Source organism: Schistocerca nitens, chromosome 5 (assembly GCF_023898315.1).
Source record: "Schistocerca nitens isolate TAMUIC-IGC-003100 chromosome 5, iqSchNite1.1, whole genome shotgun sequence".
Classification (NCBI taxonomy): Eukaryota; Metazoa; Arthropoda; class Insecta; order Orthoptera; family Acrididae; genus Schistocerca; species Schistocerca nitens.
The window spans coordinates 636,347,002-636,359,802 of NC_064618.1; the positions used below are offsets into that span (position 1 = coordinate 636,347,002).

Genomic DNA, 12,801 nt, shown 5'->3' on the forward strand with positions numbered 1-12,801 from the left:
TCGGTGAGGCCTGGCACGAAGCCGGCATTCCAAAACAGCCCAAAGGTGTGCTATAGGATTCAGGTCAGGGCACTGTGCAGGCCGGTCCATTACAGGGATGTCGTGTAACCACTCCGCCGCAGGTCGTGCATTATGAAAAGGTGCTCGATCGTGTTGAAAGATGCAATCGCCATCCCCGAATTGCTCTTCAACAGTGGGAAGCAAGAGGGTGCTTAAAACTTCAATGAAGGGCTGCGCTGTTATAGTGCCGCGCAAAACAACAGGGGGTGCAAGTCCCTTCCATGAAAAACACGACCACACCATAACACCACCGCCTCTGAATTTTACTGTTGTCACTACACACGCTGGCAGATGGCGTTCACTGGGCATTCGCCATACCCACACCCTGCCATCGGATCACCACATTGTGTACCGTGATTCGCCATTCCACACAACGTTTTTCCACTGTTCAATCGTCCAATGTATACGCTCCTTACACTAAGGGAGGCGTCGTTTGGCATTTACCGGCGTGATGTGTGGCTTACGAGCAGCCGCTCGACCATGAAATCCAAGTTTTCTCACCTCCCGCCTAACTGACATAGTATTTGCAGTGGATCCTGACGCAGTATGGAATTCTTGTGTGATGTTCGGGATAGATGTCTGCCTATTACACATTACGACACTCTTCAACTGTCGGCGGTCTCTGTCAGTCAACAGATGAGGTCGGTCTGTAAGCTTTTGTGCTATACGTGCCCCTTCACGTTTCCACTTCAGTATCACATCGGAAACAGTGGACCAAGGGATGTTTAGGAAAGTGGAAATCTCGCGTACAGACGTATGACACAAGTGACACCCAATCGCCTGACCACGTTCGAAGTCCGTGAGTTCCGTGGAGGGCCCCATTCTGCTCTCTCACGGTGTTAATGACTACTCAGGTCGCCGGTATAGAGTACCTCGTAGTAGATGGCAGTACAATGCACCTAATATGAAAAACGCATGTTTTTTGGGGTGCCTGGATACTTTTGATCACGTAGTGTATATAACGTTCGTCACTCCAAATTGAGTGCGCATTATTTGAGGAGCCTGGTACCAAAGACGACGTGTCCAATTTCTTTCGATTTTCTGTTATCGATTAGTGTTTTCCGCTTTTAATCGGATAGTAAAAATGGTTCAAGTGGCTCTGAGCACTATGGGACTTAACAGCTATGGTCATCAGTCCCCTAGAACTTAGAACTACTTAAACCTTACTAACCTAAGGACATCACACAACACCCAGTCATCACGAGGCAGAGAAAATCCCTGACCCCACCGGGAATCGAACCCGGGAACCCGGGCGCGGGAAGCGAGAACGCTACCGTACGACCACGAGCTGCGAACAATCGGATAGTAGCCTCACTGTCAAAAAACGACAAAAATGCTTGAAAAAACCGTTTAGAACAGTGGCTTTGCTTCAAAAACGGCCAAGTCCTAGCAGGTGTTGCTTCACAAGTGTCCAGCTCCAACAGTAGGTATTCGTAGGACAGGACACCGTATAGGGCATCTATCTTGTTCTGTTTACCTGCGTGCTGTGTGGGTATTAGCACTGTTTATTAATGCGCTTTTGTTAACTCTCGAATTGGCTGTTTCTTGTGAAAATGGAAGTGATCGTGTCAGAAATTCCTCCTAACTATGTACGCAAAAGAAAAATTAATGTTTGAAACATGTTAAGTATTTCTCTTTTTATTCAAGAGCATCCAGTGCTAAAATTCATGTTTATGCAACTTCTTCTTCTTCTTCTTTTTTTTTTTTTTTTTTTTTTTTTAGATGACTCAGATAATAAATGTTTCGATTTGCTCGTTCACTAATTTTCTTTTGTTCAAATCCTTCCATTCTTTCTATAGTGTATGTTTATTCTATATTAAGTACCAGTAGTGTCATTGTTAAAACAAAAGTGCATGAGGCATGGATTGTTAACTATTTTTTAAAAACTTATAACAATTACTGATCTAAGAAATACGTGGATACTGTGTACTTTGGTTTAGTTTAAAAAGCGGAAAACTCAAGTAGTTAGGATCAAAGCTGACCAAGTTCAGCTTTTAACCCATTTTTACGCCTTAGCTATTGATTTTTGCCGCATTCTCGTTGATGAATGTCATTTACTTGACATAAAAGAGAGCAGACAAAAAATTTCACAGGCGTAGGTATTCTGCTAATGTGGCTTTCAGTTTTCTGTCTTTCCTGAAAAAAAAGACAAAGTAGACTGGCCATCTTTGAATTTATGTTCCTTATTTTCATAAACATCATTTTCCATACTTTTGGTATCTTTACAGTACGTTGATACCTTATTAAGAGACAAAATTCCCTACCTGCGCATCATATCCGTCCCTTCCAACTGCCTCTCGCCACTGGGGAACTAAGACCTGTATTCGTGCACGGTAGAAATTAGGACCAGAACGTCTGAGCCACTGTCTAGCAGCCTTCAGACGGGTGTCCTCATCTTAAAACCTCGTTCCGAAAAGGGGCTACTTTAGTATACCGAAGACGTGGTAACGACTCGCTGCCTGATCGTGGATCTATGATGCATGTTTCAGTGTTGTTCCCCAAGCTTTGTGATCTCGGAGCCCACATGAAGCAAACCGTTTTCAGCTTCGGCTGTCTCAGTATTCTGTGCATACTGCCTTCTTTTACTTTACCTCTGACTGACAGTTGGTTCACTGTTTCGTGTTTGTCACCCAAAACCAGATTATGAACACCTTGAACATGGCCAGTAGTCTGTGCAGTGCTCGATCTGCCCTGGCGGTTGAAGGACGCAAAAGAGATTAGTGACAACGGCATCATTAGAGACAGAGCAGAAGCTCGAATTAAGGATGGTGGGGAAGGAAATAGATCTTACCCTTTCAAAAGAACCAACCCAACATTTGCCTTAAGTGATTTAGGTAAATCATAGAAAACCTAAACAGGTATTTGAACCGTCGTCCTCCCGAATGAGAGTCCAATGTGCTAACCACTGTAATAACATAACCTGCTTGCCGAATGACTGTACTGCGATTAACAGCGTCCTCCCCATACACCTTCTTGAATCTCTTGTGAATTTTTGTCATTGGTGTAATAACACGTTGCTTCAGACGAACATCAAGTGCCGCGACCATCTTGATGGAGAGTTATAGAAGAGCGACGTGTTTTACTGCTATGTGTAACATGACGTGCTACCATTTCAATAGAGCTACTTGTAAGTCATTTAAGAGGCCTTTGGCAACTGTGGAGATGGCTTCAAAGAAAACCACACACCCTTGTCTTTCGTGGGGAATTGTGTTACACACTGAGCTACCCATGCACGGCTCAAAACCCGCCATAACAGCTCCAGGAACGCTCCCCTTTTCAATCCCAGAACCTCTTGTACGTACCTTTACGATTAGGATATTACGAAGATATTGCTTAGCCATTAGCTGTTTAGGGAGTTGTTCCCAGATTGACCTTTCGCTCTGCAGCAGAGTACTGGATTTCTGAAAACTTACTGACAGATTAAAACTGTGTGTAGGTCGGGACTCGAAGCCAGTACCTTGACTTGTTGGCACGAATTCATGCAATCCATTCTCGGTGCTTCAAAATGCCGTAGGTAATGTGCTGGAGTTAAAAAATTAAAAATGGTAAATAAATTGAAAAAGTTTTAAAATTTGTACATGGCTGGAGTAGCAACCGTAGAATGAAATCATCTTGTAGAGATAGTAAACAGCCAATCAGTTGCAAATGTAAAGGTTTCTTAAAACCCCGTTACCATGATTGTTGGATGGGAGGTCCGCCAGTTATGCAAAACACCGTTTTTTCTCAGTACCCAAACACGTTTCGGCACCACTGTGCCATCATCAGTGGGTTTTCGTTTTTATTTATTCTGCAATGTGAACATTTTTGTTAAATGATTATAAAATTATGTGCATCTTTAGTTCAAACAACAGATCGTTTCTTTTTGTAAATACTTTTACATTTGGTGTCCATGAATTTTTTGGATCACTTGTGTGTTAATTACTACAAGTAGTTTGTCATCTGCAACCAAACGATGTTGATGAGAAAGTTTTTTGCTGGGAGTTAACCTCTCTTCTAGGATGTAATTTAGTTTTTCGCGGCTATATTCGTTTTTACTTACGTTTTCGTGTGGCAAGCACTTCCATTCTCCGCATAATGCTGAGGTGTTGTGATGCACACGTAACTATAACAAGTATTTTCCACAAATAACCTTAGTGAAACACTTTTCACTCCACCAAACGTTACCATTATTTTAACGTTTATAAAAAAGTCTTATTCAGAAGGAAATATAGACAACAGGATTACATGTTGAGGCAGAGGTACGTTAAAACATAGCCGAAAGGCGTCAGTCAAATATAAAATTATTACGGACGTGAAATTGTATATTTCTCTGACGCCTTTGGGCTATATTTTCACGTATCTTTCTCATAACATGTAATCCAGTTGTCTGTATTTCCTTCTGAAGAAGATGTTTTTATAAACTTTGAAATCATGGGAAAGAGGTTTTAATAAACCTTACAATTTGCAACAGACTGGCTGTTTGCTATTTCTACAAGAAAACTGAAGAAGGTTCTGCCAGCCAATTCATTACGTTGTATCAGTGATCTCTATACTAATTGGGTGTGGAGTGATTAATGCATCACGCTATACTGTTGTGGCAATCCGATGGAAGGGTTTGGTTTGACAGATGCCTGGAGAATGTTTCCTGTATTATGTGTGGAGCCAACCGAGTAGGTGGTGTTATGATATGGAAGTGTTCTTCGCGATTAGGGTGTTGTCCGCTTGTTGCACTTAAGAAAACACGAAACGCTACGACAACATTTTACAGCATAGTATACTTAATACGGTAGAGAGACAGTTCGGAGACGATAATAATTCACCCTGTCATGTAGCAGCGTCGGTGAGGCAATGGTTTGTTGATAATAACGTTCTTGGAATGGATTGGTATGCCCAGAGTCCCGACCTCAACTTAGTGGCACACGTTTGGGATGAGTCAGAAAGCCGATTTCGCTCCAAACCCCAGCGTCAAACGTCACTGCGTTCTCCGATTTTGGCTCTTGAGGAAGAACGAAGTGTCATTCGTTCACAGACATTCAGACACCTCACTGAAAATGTCCCCAGCAGAGCTCTAGACCGATAAAGGCGAATCGTGGACGCGCCCCTGTATTGATGTCCACTACTGAGTTTCCAGATACTTTTAATTATATAATGTACTTGTAGATATATTATATTCGCCACTGTTTCGAGTGATTTAACACTAGTAGTGTAATCGAAAAGTAATGTTTCTTTCCATCTATTTGTGCTCAGAACCTTATATTTAATCCTTTTAGAATTAATTGCCAACTCATGAACCTAACGTCGATCCTCCTCTCGTCTTCCTGTATTTCGTTGCTCTCTTGCAGCACTGCAGCCAAGCTGTAAGCAGCATCACGAAGTTTCCTACTTTTCCACCAGTTCCACCGTCTCTCCATGCAAACAATAGAGGAGTAGCGTACACACCGTTGCCGAGTGAAATACTGATTTTGGAAGCAATTCCCTAGCCTGCGTCTAAGCCGTTTCTCCGTGATTTCCAGTCTTCCGTGAGTTATAGACCAGAAAGATGTTCTGGAAAAGTATTAAGTGAGGAAGGAGATGAGACAGGCGGAACTGAAGCTCTGAAAGCGGGAAAGGGGAGGGGGGGGGGATGAACCGTGAGTCGTGCCTGGGTTGGTAAGTGGTTGTTAACTTGCAGCTTTGGCAAGTCATCTGTAACATCCGATCACTAAATCGCCGAAATTACATAGAGTTTTATTTTATCATGTTCTATCCATTTCAGCCTGTCTCTACATATAGTCTGGACGATGTATGACGCAAGGCATTTATTTACACAGCAACAAGATGTCATTCAACGGCGTGGTCATTTGTAGCGCGGCGCAATTTCGGCAGGAAACACGGACCTCGGAATTCGCCGGAAGCAATTTAACGAAACCGAGAGATATGAACCGGCGTCCTCCCAAATGCGAATCATGTGTCTCACCACAACTCTAACAGGAGAATATGTCGGAAATATTCCGAATTGTCGACTTTTCACTCCAGTTTCTAGCGTCTACAGCTCCTCTCACCATCCCTAAATGACAAGATGAGAACAATATGTAAACTCAAGCCGGCCGAAGTGGTCGAGCGGTTCTAGGCGCTACAGTCCGGAACCGCGCGACCGCTACGGTCGCGGGTTCGAATCCTGCCTCGGGAATGGATGTGTGTGATGTTCTTAGGTTAGTTAGGTTTAAGTACTTCTAAGTTCTAGGGGACTGAGGACCTCAGAAGTTAAGTCCCATAGTGTTCAGAGCCATTTTTTTGTAAACTCAAAAAGTAATTGTGAGCTACAACTGACAATCGATATATCGATAAATAAACCCAAACCGCAATACCAACATTAAAAACAAACACGATACTAGCTTATGCACTAACTTAATACTAAGAACTGGGGTACAGTAGCTGAAAGCGGATCCGATAACGTACGTAAGAAAAAGTAAGAATTACTATAGCGTTCGATTGCAAGATTGATGGTGGAGATCTGAAGCATGTCACTTGTTTTAAATATGGAGGGGTAATACCAACAAGCGATTTGAAATGAGTATTAATTAATAACTCACAAGGGAACCTCCCCATCGCAACCCCCTCAGATTTAGTTATAAGTTGGCACAGTGGATAGGCGTTGAAAAACTGAATACAGTTCAATTGAGAAAACAGGAAGAAGTTGTGTGGAACTGTGAAAAAATAAGCAAAATATACAAACTGAGTAGTTCGAGGGAAGATAAGCAACATTAAGGACGATGGGAACGCAGGAGCGCCGTGGTCTCGTGGTAACGTGAGCAGCTGCGGAACGAAAGGTCCTTGGTTCAAATCCTCCATCGAGTGAAAAGTTTAATTTTTTATTTTCAGTTTATGTGACAAACTCTTATGTTGTCATCACTTTTTTGGGAGTGATTATCACATCCACAAGAAAACCTAAATCGGGCAAGGTAGAAGAATCTTTTTACCCATTCGCCAAGTGTACAAGTTAGGTGGGTCGACAACATATTCCTGTCATGTGACGCACATGCCGTCACCAGTGTCGTATAGAATATATCAGATGTGTTTTCCTGTGGAGGAATCGGTTGACCTATGACCATGCGATCAAATGTTTTCTGTTCCCATTGGAGAGGCACGTCCTTTCGTCTACTAATCGCACGGTTTTGCGATGCGGTCGCAAAACACAGACACTAAACTTATTACAGTGAACAGAGATGTCAATGAACGAACGGACAGATAATAACTATGCAAAAATAAAGAAAGTAAAATTTTCAGTCAAGGGTAGACTTGGACCAAGGACCTCTCATTCAGCATCTGCTCACGCTACCACGGGACGACGGCGCTCCCAATCTCACTGTGTCCATTATGTTGCTTATGTGGCCCATGGACTACTCAGTTTGTATATTTTGCTTATTTTTTCACAGTTCCACACAACTTCTTCCTGCTTTCTCAATTGATCTGTGTTCAGTTTATCAAGGCCTATCCACTGTGCCAACTTATAACTAAATCTGAGGGGGGTGCGATGGGGAGGTTCCCTTGTCAGTAGCAGGAACGGCGAAGGAAGGCTTAGATTTATTGGAAATGTTGTAAGAAAGTGTACCAAATCCGTAAAAGAAATCTCATACATAACGCCACTGTGACATAATCGAGGGTACAGCTCCACCATTTGGCGATCTTGTCAAGCAGACGTGACGGCGGACACGCGAATAGTTCTGCGACACGCTCCTAGGACCGTGTCTGTAGAGCCCATCCCACGCCAAAGGATGACAGATATGGTCGAGGAATTTAAGTGGTAGAATGACGACGTTTTTCCGGCGAAACCCTATTGAGCTAATTTGGAGAACTGGTATTCCAGGAAGAGTGTACGGCAACTCAGCTGCCACTATCCTAAATTCTGGGTAGAGGTAATAACGTATGAGAGATTAGTGCGCCTACAGAGGCGCATAGTGAATGCACTATGCAGGTAACGGACAGAATAGTTTTTAGACAATACTGATGCGAAGTATCCTTCGCCACGCACTGTATGGCGTCTCGGGGTGTGCGTGCGGTCGCGTGTGTGGACTAAAAAGCAGAATGCAAATGCAACTGGTCACAACTTCTCTTCCCCGTTATAATAAAGCTTGTAGAAGGTCTAAATTGGTTTCTACATAACCCATTACTGTGTAGTTATAAGAGAATAATGCGTACACTATGTACCCTGCCCCACACACCGTCAGGTTGCGAACGGGGTATAATTATAGAGGTATAAGGGTGGATTGATTGGTAAATTTCCATGAAAGAATGGAACATTTTGTTGCGCTTTCATGGTTGGTAAGCTCGATTGTTTCCACGATCGTATAAACGATTTCAACAATGTACAGCGATCAGTTCGTTGTTGACAGCCGTCTGAATTGGACAGTGTGTCAACTGCGACTGAAAATGGAGAAAAATGAGTTTTGTGCTGTTATTAAACATTTTCACCTTAAGTGTTTGACTGCCACACAAATCAAAACAGAACTGGATGAAGTTCTCGCGGACTCTGCACCCTCATTGAAGAGCATTTACTTCTGGATTAATGAATTTAAATGTGGTCGGACAAGCACCCAAGACAATGTGCGTTCCGGCCGTCCAACTGAGGTCACTACAAAGGAAAAAAATGACAAAATTCATGATATGGTAATGAAAGACGGCCGAACGTAAATTCATGAGATAGCTGAGACTGTAGGTATCTCAAATGAGAGTGTGCATATTATCTTTCACAATGAATTGGCTATCAAGAAGCTGTGTGCGACGTGGGTACCGCGATTGCTCACAGTTGGCCGAAAGCGTATCCGGTACAGCACTTCAGCACAATGTCTGTCGATGTTTATTGGCAATCCACAAGACTTTTTGTTCCAATTTGTTGCCTGGATCTATCATTACACACCAGAGTTCAAACGGCAGTCCAAACAATGGACAAAGGCTGGTGAAGGTGTACCGAAGAAGACATAGACCATTTTGTCAGTTGGTAAGGTGATGGCCACTATTTTTTGGCATTCCCAAGGAATAAATCTCGTACATTACTTGGGAAAAGGCAGAACCGTAATCGGACCCTGTTATGCTTCATTGCTGGATCGTTTGAAACCTGAGCAGAGTGAAAGAAAGACCAACGTTGGCACGCAAAGAAATGCCCTTTCACCAGGACAATGCACCATGCCACACATCAGCGATAATGACAAAAGTGCATCAACTGGGCTTCGAATTGGTTCCTCATTCATCCTATTCTCCAGAATTAGCCCCAAATTACTTCTTTTTGTTCCCTAACTTGAAATTTTGGCTTGCTGAGAAGAAATTTTCATCAAGTGAGGAACCGATAGTTGCAGTCAACGAGTATTTTGCAGATTTTGACAGATCATATTTCTTCAATGGAATGAAAAAACTGGTTGATCACTGGACCAAGCGTGCATCCCCCAAAGGAGACTATGTCAAGAAGCAAGGTGAATTGTTTACGAAACAACCATTTTCCTTGCTTTTGTACCAGGCTTGTCGAACCACCTTTGTAAAGCCAGGTGATAAAAAGAGGTGCAGCAGTCCCAAAAACCACTGAGCTAGTTTCGGTGCCCGAAATCTATCTTCGTTTGGAATTACACACACCAACACACAAAGGCGCGCGCACACACACACACACACACACACACAGAGAGAGAGAGAGAGAGAGAGAGAGAGAGAGAGAGAGAGAAATTTTTATTCTTCTGGAAGAGGAGCACCATACGTGAAATGTGCATCGCTGAAAAACCAGTGAAGAAATGACTGTTTGCATTTTATTTTTGCTTCAGCATCGAGAATTAATTTCACTTACGTTTACTTCCGGATGTCCTTCTACGTGCTCCTGAAAACACGCTAAAGTTTAACTTAAAGAAGGGTGCATATCAGCGATTACAACTTTGAGGCTGACCAAGACTCGAACCTGGACGCTTGCCTTCGAGTCCTTGTCAGGTACTCGGTTTTAATCAGCCAGAATGTTTCAAAACAGCGCACATTCCGCTCCAGAGTAAAAGGTTCCGTCTAGTACAAATCGCAACTGATTACTGTTTGATAACCAGTTTCGGTAATATACCCATCCTCCGACCAATTTCATACCGACGGCGACATGGCACCTGTTATCAACCCAAAGATTGGATTGAACACCACAGTGCTCTCCTACGTATGGTTGTTCCTTCCTCCAGCCTTTGAGTTGATTTACGCAGCCAGTGCCACGCGACGTTTTTCACATTACGAAATAACTACAAAAGATAAAAAACAGAGGTGTGGTTGACAGTACCGACTGTGGATAAAACTTAATACATTTGCATCTGTAGTCTGGCAATTACAAGCTAATTTGACTCTGTGTTGTATTTGCTAGATGGAATTACTTCCTCGATGTTGCCGCCTTACCATTCAAATTAAAATGGCCTGCAGAAGATTGTATAACAGAAAACCGTTAATGAGATATAATAAACTGCGACTTTGATAGTCAACAGCTTCTGTTCCTTAGACACTAGTTATAAAAAATTTTGACGACAAGGCTGCTAGATCGTCCTCGGTTGGACAATCTCCTATTTTGTTACTGGCGTACGCTGGTGGTTAGAAGACGCCTGCTCTGTTTGTAGAGCGCGTTTTTCTTCCGTTCCCAGCTGCAGCGGACGCGTCTGCATATTGATGAAGCATTCGGCGATTGTCGAATCGTTTATCAGTACACCAGAAATGAAAAACCGAAGTTGAAAACTTGGATACCGCTTACTAGATTTCCGAAAGGCGTTCCACACTGTATCACATCGCCAACTACCACATAAGATAGTATCGCGCCGAGGTGCGTGAATGGCGATATGTGAATGGCTGATTTTTTTTTTCACTAATAGGATCCAGTAAGTTGTACTGAACTACAAATGTTCAACAGGAACGAATGTAATAGCGGGTGTGGCCCATGGAAAGCAATAGGACATCTTTTTTTCTGAATGTACTGCACATCAGCGATTTATCAGAAGTGTCAGCAGCACCAACAATTTGTTCGCTGACGTTGCTGTTGCCAGTGGGAGAAGGGGCGAAGGGCTACGGGGCTACAGTTTCACCTCCCCCAGAACCACACCTGTTCCTTCTTAATTTACAGAGAGAGAGAGAGATACATTCTTTGTAACACAGCTTTCACACTTAACAATCTCTAAAATATTCTCGCTATATCGTAGTTGGTATTATAATAGATTACAGAAATACCTTCGTTTGCTGCGATGTGGTGCATCTGAAAAAGAAATCTCATACAAGACGCTAGTACGTCCAGTCTTGGAGCATTTCTCATGTATTTACAGTGCTTACCAAGTAGGCGTGCAAGCCAGTTGTCCTGCGAAAGTCTACTTACAAAGTATAAAGAACCAATAAGTGAAGAATATAGAGGTGTTTTTGAGTCCCCTGCGTATCGCTCCCGTAGGAACCGTGACAAGGTTAAACTAATTACAAAGGCATTCCTGCTCTCCATTCGCGATTGTAACGGGAAGGAACCCTAACATGTGGTACCACGCTAAGTACCCTCGACCATGAACTTCTTAGTGCTTTGCAGCATATGTATTCAGGGCGTGCTGGAAGAATCGTCAGTATTCAGGGACACCACATGAACGACCATTTCAAGAAAAAATGTCGAGTCAACATGGGCTCCAAAATGCATACCTTAAGTACAATGAGCATTTATTCGTCTTCGAGATTGTGAAACAAATCTATCGCCAAGTTCTTTGCCTTCCACACTTTGAGAGATTGTTCTATGGCCAAAAACAAGAAAAAAATCGAGTAAACATGTGCTCTAAAACGCATACCTTAAGAGCTGTTGTGAGCACTTGTTCATCATCGCTACTGTGAAAACCATCTCTTCTACTGAACAAGTGCTCATGGCTCTTATGTTAAGCATCTTAGAGTCCATGTTTACCAGGCTTTTCTGTTTCGAATGATCGTTCCTATCATACTGACCGTTCTTCCCGCGACACTACGTGTAGATGTACAGCAGAAATCGAAAGAATTCGGATTTTGGTGCTAGGACCATAGCAGATCGGTGTGGCCCATAGGGAAGTGCAGGAGAGATGCTACAAGAACTTGGACGGGAATGTTTGAAAGAAATGCGACGGTGCTCTCGATAAATGCTACCCAGTTTATACAGAAACCGGTATTTGTGGCAGCTCTGATGCCTCGGTAATATGTCTCGTTTATGGAGCATAGGAATATGGTAAGAGAGAGATTACAGCGCATACAGAGACATAAAGCCATTTTTCCCTCGCTCAGTATGCAAATGCAATGGGACTGAATTACCTCTAATATTGGTACGATTTATCTTCGACAACGAAAAGTACAGTGGATCGCGCTGTACATGTAATGCGGGTAGCTGCACGGCGTGTGGCAGGAGCTGTAACGCGGGCTTACCTGAGTAAGGCGAGATGTGTAGGTAGCTATGAGCTGCTGTGTGTGTCGTGTGGCTCGACCGCTGCTGCTGCTGTCTCGCTGCTTCGCTGCTCAGAGTCCGTCTCCAGTGGGCTAGGCGGGTGCAGCCGGCACAGTGGAGAGCGTCGTATTGATCGGCGCAGCCGCCAGACTGCGCACGAGGCGCCACCCCAGCGCCCTACCTACTTGGGGGTGGTGTGGGGAGGGGTGGGGTGGGGGCCCGGCAGCGGCGGCCGCTGGACCGCAGCATCAGCTGTAGCTGCTGCCATCTGCCGCCGGCGGCGCCAACTCTTCCAGGTCACGTACACAAAGCCAGAGCGAGCAGCACACAATACAACACTGCGCAACACAACACTC

General features: G+C 43.6%; 1 protein-coding gene across 1 annotated transcript in view; it reads right to left on the reverse strand.

Moving 5' to 3' along the window:
- Window positions 1-12,598, reverse strand: part of LOC126259390 (uncharacterized) — a 155,422-nt gene extending 142,824 nt beyond the window's left edge. The window contains exon 1 of the mRNA XM_049956151.1: window positions 12,427-12,598. The gene's annotated coding sequence lies outside the window, so the exon portion shown is untranslated. The remainder of the gene's footprint in view (window positions 1-12,426) is intronic.
- Between the last annotated feature and the right edge of the window lie 203 nt (window positions 12,599-12,801).